Below are 14,381 nucleotides of genomic sequence, written 5' to 3'. Positions count from 1 at the left end.
TGTTTCAATTATAATCCATAAATTTCTTTAAAACCACTCAAATTTGCTTGGTTAAAATTGACCTCAAACTAACTGCAAATACAAAATTGCTGACTGAAATTTGATTTTCGTGAGTGATTCACCCCAAATCGGGGGTTACATCTTTGAAATTGTCCCAAAATGCTTAGGAAGCACTCACAAAATAAAGCTAAGCAAGATCTGCACAAATGTACACCACTCACTATTAAAACTTCATTAAATAAGATTTTTCTCAGCACAATAGACAGTTTATATTCAATCATGGACTTATTAGACTGCACACGCTGGTAAACATTAAAATTGCAGCCTTGTTCATAAGTATACAGTTTTAATTTATAGTTTTAAATTAGTAATTTTTGAAAAACATAAAAGCAAGGATAAAGTTAAACTAACGTACATTGGCAGTATACGAAATGAACAATGTAGTTGAAAATATATTGTGTCCGATTGTGTAGACATATATCCAAGGATAGAGTTAAAACTTGTGCAAGGTTTGCAGTACATTCATTGTGAGACTTAATTTGTATATACATTATGGGGACATATATATCCAATTGTGAGGACATACTATATTGTATAATTTGTCTTCAAGGATACACTCAAACTTTGATTGGGTTTGTACTTAGGCTGTGGTTGGCATGTTTTTTCTCTCCATCGACATATCAATTAATATACTTAAAAAACATGTATTTTTTTGTATTACCCAAAATGTTTCAGATTTGGAATCTTCAGTCTCAACATCTCATATGCACCAGTTTTTATTGACATGTGAGGTACACTTAAGGAAAAATGGCCCCTGAACATTGCATTTTGTGCCGCAGCACATGCTTTTTGTAATATCGTGCTTCATGAAAACGAAACAGGGTTTGAATTTAATATTCGCAGGTTTTTCATTTCTCATAGGTACCTACAAATATACTATTAAAGAAAAAAACAATCCATGGTGTAGGGTTCCAATGGTTCCCCAAGTTGGGCTTGAATGACCCAAAAATGTTTCAATTATAATTCATAAAATTTCTTTAAAACCACTCAAATTTGCTGGGTTAAAATTGACCTCTAAACTAACTAACAAAATTGCTGACTGAAATTTGATTTTCGGGAGTGATTCACCCCAAATTAGGGGTTACATTTTTGAAATTGTCCCAAAATGCTTAGGAGGCACTCACAAAATAAAGCTAAGCAAGATCTGCACAAACGTACACCACTCACCATTAAAACTTCATTAAATAAGATTTTCCTCAGCACAATAGACAGTTTATATTCAATCATGGACTTATTAGACTGCACATGCTGGTAAACATTGAAATTGCAACCTTGTTCATAAGTATACAGTTTTAATTTATAGTTTAAAATTAGTAATTTTTGAAAAACATAAAAGCAAGGATAAAGTTAAACTAACGTACACTGGCAGTATACGAAATGAACAATGTAGTTGAAAATATATTGTGTCCGATTGTGTAGACATATATCCAAGGATAGAGTTAAAACTTGTGCAAGGTTTGCAGTACATTCATTGTGAGACTTAATTTGTATATACATTATGGGGACATATATATCCAATTGTGTGGACATACTATATTGTATAATTTGTATTCAAGGATACAGTCAAACTTTGATTGGGTTTGTACTTGGGCTGTGGTTGGCATGTTTTTTCTATACGTCGACATATCAATTAATATACTTAAAAAATATGTATTTTGTTGTATTACCCAAAATGTTTCAGATTTGGAATCTTCAGTCTCAACATCTCATATGCACCAGTTTTTATTGACATGTGAGGTACACTTAAGGAAAAATGGCCCCTGAACATTGCATTTTGTGCCGCAGCACATGCTTTTTGTAATATCGTGCTTCATGAAAACGAAACAGAGTTAAAATTTAATATTCGCAGGTTTTTCATTTCTCATAGGTACCTACAAATATACTACTAAAGAAAAAAACAACCCATGGTGTAGGGTTCAAATGGTTCCCCAAGTTGGGCTTGAATGACCCAAAAATGTTTCAATTATAATTCATAAAATTTCTTTAAAACCACTCAAATTTGCTGGGTTAAAATTGACCTCTAAACTAACTAACAAAATTGCTGACTGAAATTTGATTTTCGGGAGTGATTCACCCCAAATTAAGGGTTACATTTTTGAAATTGTCCCAAAATGCTTAGGAGGCACTCACAAAATAAAGCTAAGCAAGATCTGCACAAACGTACACCACTCACCATTAAAACTTCATTAAATAAGATTTTCCTCAGCACAATAGACAGTTTAGATTCAAGCATGGACTTATTAGACTGCACAGGCTGGTAAACATTAAAATTGCAGCCTTGTTCATAAGTATACAGTTTTAATTTATAGTTTTAAATTAGTAATTTTTGAAAAACATAAAAGCAAGGATAAAGTTAAACTTACGTACATTGGCAGTATACGAAATGAACAATGTAGTTGAAAATATATTGTGTCCGATTGTGTAGACATATATCCAAGGATAGAGTTAAAACTTGTGCAAGGTTTGCAGTACATTCATTGTGAGACTTAATTTGTATATACATTATGGGGACATATATATCCAATTGTGAGGACATACTATATTGTATAATTTGTCTTCAAGGATACACTCAAACTTTGATTGGGTTTGTACTTAGGCTGTGGTTGGCATGTTTTTTCTCTCCATCGACATATCAATTAATATACTTAAAAAACATGTATTTTTTTGTATTACCCAAAATGTTTCAGATTTGGAATCTTCAGTCTCAACATCTCATATGCACCAGTTTTTATTGACATGTGAGGTACACTTAAGGAAAAATGGCCCCTGAACATTGCATTTTGTGCCGCAGCACATGCTTTTTGTAATATCGTGCTTCATGAAAACGAAACAGGGTTTGAATTTAATATTCGCAGGTTTTTCATTTCTCATAGGTACCTACAAATATACTATTAAAGAAAAAAACAATCCATGGTGTAGGGTTCCAATGGTTCCCCAAGTTGGGCTTGAATGACCCAAAAATGTTTCAATTATAATTCATAAAATTTCTTTAAAACCACTCAAATTTGCTGGGTTAAAATTGACCTCTAAACTAACTAACAAAATTGCTGACTGAAATTTGATTTTCGGGAGTGATTCACCCCAAATTAGGGGTTACATTTTTGAAATTGTCCCAAAATGCTTAGGAGGCACTCACAAAATAAAGCTAAGCAAGATCTGCACAAACGTACACCACTCACCATTAAAACTTCATTAAATAAGATTTTCCTCAGCACAATAGACAGTTTATATTCAATCATGGACTTATTAGACTGCACATGCTGGTAAACATTGAAATTGCAACCTTGTTCATAAGTATACAGTTTTAATTTATAGTTTAAAATTAGTAATTTTTGAAAAACATAAAAGCAAGGATAAAGTTAAACTAACGTACACTGGCAGTATACGAAATGAACAATGTAGTTGAAAATATATTGTGTCCGATTGTGTAGACATATATCCAAGGATAGAGTTAAAACTTGTGCAAGGTTTGCAGTACATTCATTGTGAGACTTAATTTGTATATACATTATGGGGACATATATATCCAATTGTGTGGACATACTATATTGTATAATTTGTATTCAAGGATACAGTCAAACTTTGATTGGGTTTGTACTTGGGCTGTGGTTGGCATGTTTTTTCTATACGTCGACATATCAATTAATATACTTAAAAAATATGTATTTTGTTGTATTACCCAAAATGTTTCAGATTTGGAATCTTCAGTCTCAACATCTCATATGCACCAGTTTTTATTGACATGTGAGGTACACTTAAGGAAAAATGGCCCCTGAACATTGCATTTTGTGCCGCAGCACATGCTTTTTGTAATATCGTGCTTCATGAAAACGAAACAGAGTTAAAATTTAATATTCGCAGGTTTTTCATTTCTCATAGGTACCTACAAATATACTACTAAAGAAAAAAACAACCCATGGTGTAGGGTTCAAATGGTTCCCCAAGTTGGGCTTGAATGACCCAAAAATGTTTCAATTATAATTCATAAAATTTCTTTAAAACCACTCAAATTTGCTGGGTTAAAATTGACCTCTAAACTAACTAACAAAATTGCTGACTGAAATTTGATTTTCGTGATTCACCCCAAATTTGGGGTTACATTTTTGAAATTGTCCCAAAATGCTTAGGAGGCACTCACAAAATAAAGCTAAGGAAGATCTGCACAAATGTACACCACTCACTATTAAAACTTCATTAAATAAGATTTTCCTCAGCACAATAGACAGTTTAGATTCAAGCATGGACTTATTAGACTGCACACGCTGGTAAACATTAAAATTGCAGCCTTATTCATAAGTATACAGTTTTAATTCATAGTTTTAAATTTAGTAATTTTTGAAAAACATAAAAGCAAGGAAAAAGTTAAACTTTGCTCAACATATGTTGGCAGTATACAAAATGTACAATGTACTTGGTATCATATTGTGTCCCATTGTGCAGACATATATCCAAGGATAGAGTTAAAACTTGTGCTAGGTTTGCTGTACATTCATTGTGTGAGACGTACTTTATTTGTATATACTTTATGGGGACATATATATCCAATTGTGTGGACATACTATATTGTATAATTTGTATTCAAGGATACACTCAAACTTTGATTGGGTTTGTACTTAGGCTGTGGTTGGCATGTTTTTTCTATACGTCGACATATCAATTATATCCTTAAAAAACATGTATTTTGTTGTACTACCTAAAATGTTTCAGATTTGGAATCTTCAGTCTCAACATCTCATATGCACCAGTTTTTATTGACATGTGAGGTACACTTAAGGAAAAATGGCCTCCTGAACATTGCATTTTGTGCCGCAGCACATGCTTTTTGTAATATCGTGCTTCATGAAAATGAACCAGAGTTATAATTTAGGCGGTGCGTTTTATAGTGGGCCCACACATAGGTGGTTTTGTTACATTTGTGCGACACACTCTCTAATAAAAAGTGGCATAAAACAACAAATACCTGTGCTACATTGAAGAAAAGAGTATCAATTTAAAGGTAATTTATATGTCCACTACTCCAAAGTAAAAACGTTTTTGTAGTCTCTTCGTTCATTAGCAATTAGCAATCAATTAATGCCAAGTAGCCATATTTGTAGGGTGGTAGATAGGGGGGAGCATTCATGATAGGGGTAGCATAAATTTTGGTACCCCCTAAAATCTCAGCCATGGATCATACAATTGCTATGAAAACGTCCATGCTGGTAAAGGCAAACAAATCAAACAAAACTGTATAGTTAGTTTTTTGAGAAAATTTTCTTTATGAATAAATTATGCTCATTTATGCATATTTAATTAAGTTAATTTATGCAAAATTCCATTTTTGGTAATAATTCCCTAATCAGCCATTTAGAGTTATAAATTTTGGTATACATTATTCTTTAGTCCATGAGAATGATTATGCACCAAAAAGAATTAGCATATTAATTTAATTTCTTATGTATTTTCTTGTTTTTTTTTTATTTATGTATCTTATTGTTTTTGATTTCTTATTTATTTCTTTGTTATGGAGCATGAAATTATTGGTGAGGATTTTTTTGGCATAAAAACACAATAATAAATTGATTTCAATGAGTTTGAAAAGAAAATGCTAAATATATTAATTCATTGAAAAAATCTATTTTACATTGGATTTGTACACATTTCACCACATTTTGGGCAAAATGTCTCGACCAAAAAATGATCACACAAAATAAATTGGAATTGAATTAGAATTGAATTGTGAAAAAAAGAACTGTTTTGCATTGACTTTGCACTGACTCCCGTGTCCCCTCCACCTCCACCCTATACCATGTCTCATTCACCCGCTTATATTTTTTTTATGTCAGGAAGATATCCGTGATGTGTTTCCTGTTTTGAAAACTAGAATAAAAATGCTAAAGTTTGGTACCATGGACTTTAAGATTCATAAAGGAGAACATGGTCAAATCATCAAAAAAAAAATTATTTTGGTGATTTATGTAACGTTCTCTACCCTATTTTAGCGTACGACTATATGGCATAGAACCACTTGCATCTATTACTTGGTTAAGCAGAGATTCACGTAATTCCACTAATTTTTGTTCTTGCATCATATAGAGGTAGGCAATCCTGCATTTAAACAGACATTCACCAACTAAAGATGTAACAGCCCACCTTTTAGTATGTTCGGTTTGTTATTTTTCACTCAGAATATGTGATATACTCAAAGAAACAAAGAAAGTTTAATATTGTCATTAACAATTTAAATAATGTTCATTAAACTGGTGACCTGATTTTTTTGAAAAACAAACACTACAAAAATTGCTTCTCACAAACCACAATCCCCCTGGTACCCCCCCCCCAAAAAAAAAAAAGAATGAGTTTTAACCCATGGAAATCAAACGAATTGACATTTGTAATTTTCTAAAAAAAAAAAAAAAAAGGTTCGGGTGAAGGGGTCACCATGAACACTTTTAATCATGAGTCCAGGAACTACAATTTGACACCTTAACTTGTAAAATAGGAATAAGTTGAAGATTTGACCTTTGACATTGACCCCATGACCCCAAATGACCTCTGATAAAAATTCTCATTGGTAACATTTCATTGGGCCGGATGCATAAAAACTAGCAATTGCTTTTGCTAGGCTTTTGCTTGATTCCGTATGCATAAAAATGAGCAATTGCTTGCAAGCAAAAGCTTTTGCTAGTAAGCTCAAGCAATTGCTAACTGCCTGCTAGCACTGGCTTGACGATGTAGCAATTGCTAAAAAGTGTATGCATAAAGCAAACATTTTGCGGGTGCACTTAACTTAAGCATTTGCTTGGGTTTTTTCAAGCTCCTTCATAGCAGCTTGAGCGTTTGCTTGACCAAGGTGTTCGCGTTTTATTATGTACGTGGTTGAGAAGCCAAAAGTGTAAACTAGATGCCAACTTTATCAATTTAACAAATTAGAGTAATAGTTTGACACCACATCAAAGGACAAAATGATACATGAGAGAAGCGCTGAATTTTGCACTGCCGTGTCAGGAAACCTCTGCATGCGATCCACGCGATCGCACCTTTGTTCTGTGGGTCGTGTGCGCACCAGTGTGACGTCGCCATTGTTCAAACCGCTAGCAATTGCTTGCTGAAGGCAAGCAAAGGGTTTAAGCACTAGCAGAAGGTTATGCATACGAAATTAAGCAATTGCTTTGGCTTGATCTTTTGCTTGGCTAGCAATTGCTTTTGCTTGAAGCAATTGCTATCAAGCAATTGCTACTTTTTATGCATACGGCCCATTATCACTAAATATCATGAAAACCCGTCATTGGGCTCAGTAGATATGACAATTTCACCTTTTTTTGCATAAATTATGCAAATTAGATACTTAATGCTATAATCACAAGGGGCATTGTGCAAAGCAAAGGACAATCAACTAATTACTTACCATACTTTTTCTGACTGACAAAGCCATTGCTGCATGCTAGATCTAACCAGGGGTGCTGTACTTGTCAATACTGTCCATTTATAACAAAAACAAAACAAAATCAAAAATGCAAATTAAAATTTGATACACATCAGTAATGAAAATCTCCCTATTGATGTGATACCAACAAAATAATTTTAAAATTGCATTTGCAAAATTTGACCTATTTCATTGGGGGTGGCAAAAAATGCAGCTAGCATATCAGCCAACGTAATTTGTAGTACCCCGGTGCTACAATACCACGCCCACTCAAGTACACACATGTGTTTTCACTGTGCATTTGGTACCACGTCCTAGTACCGAGCAGGGCTGGCGATAGCTGGTATTGCATGTATATCTGTTTGCTAAGCATTTTCTGCCATGTGTAATGCGATTTTAAGATCGTGAATTCAGCAATGTTTCCACATGCATTTCTACAATCAACATGATAATAAAAACAACAGCTGTTGCCAAAATTGTTCAAAATATCGATCCTTAGTGTGAGCCCTGGTACATGTACATCAGTAGTAAAAATTGTAAACCATCCCCATTTTTCTGTTGTTATAATTGGCTGTCTGGAAGCTGTCTGTCTTTTGGACAGGTTTACAATTTGTTTTGCCCATCATTCACTTTTGAAATTACCCATCCAAAAGATGGGTGGACAGGAGAGCGTTTCATGAAAGGACTTGTCAGACGTTTCATACGACAAACTGTTATAATTGATGAAATGCCCCCCAGGAAAGCATTTCATCAAGGACTTGTCAGACATTTTATCCGACAAATTTGCTCTCGGCCAATCAGATGCAAGCATTTCAGTAGCTTATAACAATTTGTCGGATTAAACCTCTGACAAGTCCTTTCATGAAATGCCCCCCAGGTCTCTAGTTAACACGTTGCCCCCTGACAATGACAATCTGTACAGGTCACAATCTCTGAAAAAAGAATGAAAATATTGCAAATCGACTAATGCAGTGAAAATATGTGTAATTTACTGAAGAATATCAATTTGACTCGTGCTCAGACCCCACCACTTGGAAAATTGTTTTTAGCCGACTCCTCACCATTTTTTTAACCAATTTTTTTTTTACGAAGGTGTCAAAATGCTCAGCACATCAAGCTGCTTCAAATAAGACATATAGGTACCGGTATTGAATTTGAAACATCACCCATTTATAGCCTACCATAAAATTAATTGAACATTCACCTTCAAATGAAGCTGTAAGGAAAAATACAATGTACAATGTACAATTCAATTGTTTATATTCAAATGTTATGACAAATTTTACCACACAATTTCACTTACTTTACTTTTATTGTCAGTGATTCTCAAAAATTTGAAAAAGTTGGTATCAGATTTATGACCCAAACTTTTCACTAAGATTGAAATTGCACGTAATAATAAATCTCGGTGAGAAAAATTATTGGAAATGACAAAATTTCCTGTGAACTCATCATTTTAACTTTTATTAACTTAACTTGCATGGGCGGTTATTTTTTCTTGTTTTGGGAAATCAAAAACTCTGGGTTGGGCGCTTATTGGAGCATGGGCGGCTATTGGAACGAATACGGTACACATTTCTGAAGTTGTCCTAAAATGCTTAGGAGGCACTCACAAAATAAAGCTAAGCAAGATCTGCACAAATGTACACCACTCACTATTAAAACTTCATTAAATAAGATTTTGCTCAGCACAAGAGTCATTTAATTAGATTCAAGCATAGACTTGGGACTGCACAGCTGGTAAACATTAAAAAGCCTTGTTTATAATTTAGTCTTAATTTATAGTTTTAAAGCTAATCTAGTGTTGTAGTCATGAGATTGAATCATAAAAGAAACTCTGTCAAAGTGATTGGAAAGGTTGATAACAATGCACCTAAGAATAATTTAATGATGCGAGGTTTTTGAATGTAGAAAATGATGAGAAATTTACCAAATTCTTCTGAGTAACATGCACTGCACTCAAAATGCATGTATGGGACTACATGGCCATGTGCTCACATGTGCGGGACCCGCATATTTCAGCCTTCTTTGTCATATTATCATTATGAGGGAATCTGAAGAGCAATCCTTTTCAGTGGATCTTCGTACAATATAATTCTTCCTAAATACCTCGAAATTAATTTGAAAGCTAACAATTATTTTCTTGACCCATGGTTCACCTTTCCCACTACACTAGATTCCCTTTTTCATTTGACCAAATATAGTCCGCAAAAAAGCAGAGATAGAGTTCAATTTTGTACAACGTTTGCAGTATACTTGGTAATACATTGTGTCCAATTGTGTGGACACACATATCCAAGGATAGAGTTAAAACTTGTGCAAGGTTTGCAGTACATTCATTGTGAGACTTAATTGTATATAATAGATTATGGGGACATTATATCCGATTGTGTGGACATGCCTCCAAGGATTGAGTTTAAACTTTGATTTTGGTCTTGGTCATTTTGCACTAATTAAGCCTGTGATTGGGATGTTTTTCCAATGTCTACATGTCAATATAAATTTTTAAAAAAATTAAATTAAAAAAAAATGCATTTTGTTGTATGACCTGAAATGTTTCAGACTTGGAATCTTCAGTCTCAAAATGTCATGCACCAGTTTTTAATGACATGACATACATGTACATGGTACAATTAGTAATAGCCTGCCAGAGAAAATGGCAAAAAAAAAAAAATGGTTTGACACGGGAGAAATAAAATGTAAGTTGTTTTTTAATGTTCTGTTTGTGAATGAATATCTTTGTTTTTTCATCATAGTATGCAGAAGGGGATTTGACTTTTGTTTCATCATTGGAGGAAAATTTAAGGCCTTATTGACAATGATATCCTCACAAGTTTCTCGCATGGATAGCTCCACATACACAAAAAGGCATGTGTGGGGATGACTTTTTATGTTGGAAAAGATATACATGTCTCACATAACAGAGTCTAATACCCTTTTCATAAACCTATCCTCCAATTAGCCGCCTAAGAGTAATGCGGATAATTCAATAAAAATTGCGTTCATAAACTCCGAAAATAAGCCGCATTATTTTTACGAGCGCCCATCCTGAAAAATGCGGATAATTGCCATGACAACTGGCCACGCCCCCTCCGATGCGGTTGTGTTGGAAAAGGGCGACCTTGTGACCGCACCATGGCAATTATCCGCATTATTTGGAAATGCGTTCATAAACTAATAGCAGCATCAGAGTAATGCGGATAACTCTTATCCTCCTCCAATTTTACGACCAAATTATGCTGCTATTAGCCGCCTAATTCATTTTAATTGGGTTTATGAAAGGGGTATAAGATTTCATGAAAATCTTATAACAAAAAGAATAAATCAAAGAAAAATCGGGACATTTAGTCCTTTCTTTAGCTGTATATGTGGGTATTTTTCATATTTCATGACAGGATTGCAAAGATTCGGATGGATTTAAATCGGTTTGGTTACATAAAATATGAAAAGACGTTCACGTGTGCAAAAGAACATGAAATGGCAAACGAAAAAAGGGCCTTGGTTTCGCCGAATTTTCTTCTAAAAAAAGAAAAATCCCTGACCAGACAGATAAATAATTCTGTACAAAAATAATTTCACCTAGATCTAGGGTCAGATAAATTATATTTTTATGAATGGAAATAAGAGAATCTTAACAAGCAATCATCAGAAAATTGCGTGGTCAACAGAAATGTTTGAGATTGCCTGCAGTTGATGATGCCTCGCACATCACAACTCAATCAACAACGCGACAAGCACGATAAATCATCATGAAAACTTACCCAAAAAATATCACAGAGCAAAAAATACGAAGGTATATCCTGGGATTACAAATACAATTTGAATTAATCCTTTCAAAATATTTCAATCGCGACTGTTGTGAGGAAAACATGTCAAAATAGACCTAAAAGTGCAGTTACTTTTTCTGCAAATCGCACGCGGCAGGGAAAAATGGCTGCGTGGGGAAAACATGATCGCGATATCGCTATCGATAGCTTGGGGGTTTCCCCTTTTGCAGAGCGCGCTACTCTTGTAGCTAGGTAACAAAACAAACAATTGGCAGGCTCGTACGGTCTTGGAATGAAATATCCAATAAGAGCACTTCTAAATTCAATAAGTTTGCGAGGGATTTTTTTTCGGCAATATGAAAGGTATCTCCTGATTGGTCAATTTTCGCTCTTTCTTCTGGTACCTGTCTGAGGTCAGGGGAAGCCCTAGTTTTCTCACAATGAATAAATTTGGTCGTATATGAGTTAAATCATAAAAATACAAGAAACCAATGATTTTTCTTGAAAGTTTCTGTCATATCTCTAATAGGCTTGTTGTTTTCTAGACTGTCCAAGAAATTTAGGGCATATATCGCGTCGCATGCGCGTATTCGAGGGCGCGTGGACTAATGACCCGCGTGGACTCATGAACATCTACCATACAATACTTTTAATACACGCAGCACGTACAGAAATACGCGCGCGTTGACGCACCCACATGAAGAAATGCGCGCGTGCAAAATGTAACACAATTTTTACATGTTCGAGTGAACTGAAGAACCTTAACTGTGGGAAATGCAAATTGGAATAGGCCTACTTGCACGACGAGCGCAAGTGCCGAGTTTTGGAGCATGAATGAGGGATTTAAAATGCTAAAATAGCTTAAATTTCTTCAGCACAAGTCATGAAAATACGAAAATGATGAAAATACGAAAATGGCGAAATTATCGTACATTTAACCATTTTTTCAGTGGAATTATCTTTGAAGTTTTTCAGCACAAAATGTCAGAAAATATTGTGGAGAACAAATATTGATGGTGATAAGTATTCAACATACATTTTTGGCTTAATCCTTAGACGAAAAACTAGGCTTAATTTTTGTTAAGTGTCCGGACATCGCACCCCCCATCCTACATCATAAAGGCAAAATTATCGTACAAAACTACAAATAAGAATAATTATCGTACATCTGCCTTCTGGCAACGCTGTTAATTTTCCTCCAAATATCAAAATTTCCCTATAGCTGCAAAGATTTCCCAGCCACCTGGTGGCCGAGTTACCCATTTTTCCAGGGCTGTGGACAAACATTTTGATGTCAAAGGGTGGCAAAAATCTTGAACCCCTTGGCTTAGACCTACTCTGGACTAGCTTGGAGGCGTTCTGGGGTAAAAATCATAGGTAGTATAGTGAGTGATTGTATTACCGACCGGCATTGTATTTCCGAACGCGCGCATCATATGCGTCAGAAAATAATCAAATACGCTCAAACCATTGCAACTTCCTTCCAAAGGGAACTTAAATAGAAAAATGATGAAAAATTATCAAAAACACAATTTTGAAGTCTTTATATCCTCAAAACAATAAAATATGGTCAAAATAGCTCATCAGTGACTTTGTTGTTTTCCCAACTTTTCCAATAGAAAACACACGTTCGGTAATACGATACCTTTTCAAGTGACCAAAATATTTCACTTGCGAAGAGGGGTCCGATTGGAAGCTGATGTCGTAAAAATGAAAAACAATTTCGGCAAAATTTCTGCATATTTATATTTTGTAGGTATTTGTGTATTTATGGTGAAAGTTTGGTGAATTTTATTGGAATAATGTGTTTGATATGATCAAATTCATGAAAAGTGTTCGGTAATACGATCCACTACCATACTATTCGTACCTTTACCCCCTAACGCCTGGCGCTTGGCCCTATACTCTATAGGCCGCACGTAGCGTAGCCAAGGAAAATGCAACTATACAAATGCACCAAACAGCGCCTTATAATTTGAATCTGACGTTAACACTTCTGTACATGGGTAAAAATATCGGTTAGCAATGATTGGTTAATATAAAATTTACTGAAATGGAAAGAAATGGCAGAAATGGGATGAAGAAATAAAAGTAGAAGAGAGTTTACTCACATTTGTGGTCTTCGCCATCTTGGTCGGATCCATTGTTAATGCAACCTAGTTACGTGACGCTTATTATAGAGGGCGGCAAAATCAAGTGCTAAAATGTCCCGCTTCAACCACTGAACTAGGGGGGTATTCCTTGCTCTCAGCTCTTGGCGCGTAAAATGTCTCCTTCACGACAACAGATGGCACAATAACCAATTACTTAGCGGTGGGTATGAGCAAATGATGAGTCCTCATAATTCATGTCCCCACAATATGGCGTTATTCTCACGTCCTTTCTGGCATGTAAAAAATCACTTTTAGACGACTGTTTCTATGTGGACATTAAAATGTCCACATAGTACCATACGGGTCCACACAGCACGGCGAGAATTACATAAAATGTCCACATATAAACAGTGGTATAAAAGTATATATATATATATATATATATATAATGGAAAAACATTTCAAGCTTTCACATGTGATACTAATTATTCAAAGATCATTCAATTTTACTTTTCTTTAATTCACCTAGCAGTATGGGATATAGAAGGAGCTATCATAGTTTTGAAAGTTTGAATGTAATAAATTAAACAGTAATCTGAAAATATGGATTTTACAATCAAACATCTCCCTCTCACGTCCCTCCATGTACAGACACCCCCCCAAGAAAAAAAATCAAACCATGCTCTATATATAAATATATATATGTACATATATATCATGTAGTCTCACACTTTCATATCAAATAAAGGCACAGAATGGATCCTTCAAATCGCTTCCAAAGCGGCATTGCTTTATTATAAACCAATTTAAAAGACAGATATTTTCACCATTATAGTATATATTAAGAATAAAATGTAGGAAAGACACATGATCATGATTGCCCAAATAATTTCAGAAAGTACTTGCACAAAGTTATGAAAGAATGCTTATAATTCACATATAATTAGGGAAATGTATTTCATTTTATTTTTTCCTTTATCTTGATATAAATGTCCCATTAAACACCAAGGTTTCAAATTCTTACCAAACTTAATCAAGAATATTGTTTCATAAGGG

General features: G+C 34.5%; 1 long non-coding RNA gene across 2 annotated transcripts in view; it reads right to left on the bottom strand.

The window, feature by feature from the left end:
* Window positions 1–13,737, bottom strand: part of LOC121407672 — a 35,167-nt gene extending 21,430 nt beyond the window's left edge. The window contains exons 1-2 of one of the 2 annotated variants that reach the window (XR_005968939.1): window positions 13,344–13,737; window positions 7,448–7,517 (exon numbers count right to left, since the gene is read on the bottom strand). This is a non-coding gene — a long non-coding RNA (uncharacterized LOC121407672). Of the gene's footprint in view, window positions 1–7,447; window positions 7,518–11,226; window positions 12,603–13,343 lie in introns of those variants that run through there. The other variant, XR_005968940.1, reaches the window with a different exon arrangement.
* Window positions 13,738–14,381: the final 644 nt, after the last annotated feature.

The sequence above is a fragment of the Lytechinus variegatus genome, chromosome 2 (assembly GCF_018143015.1).
Source record: "Lytechinus variegatus isolate NC3 chromosome 2, Lvar_3.0, whole genome shotgun sequence".
In the NCBI taxonomy this organism is placed as follows: Eukaryota; Metazoa; Echinodermata; class Echinoidea; order Temnopleuroida; family Toxopneustidae; genus Lytechinus; species Lytechinus variegatus.
This window is presented reverse-complemented; position numbering and strand designations above follow the sequence as displayed.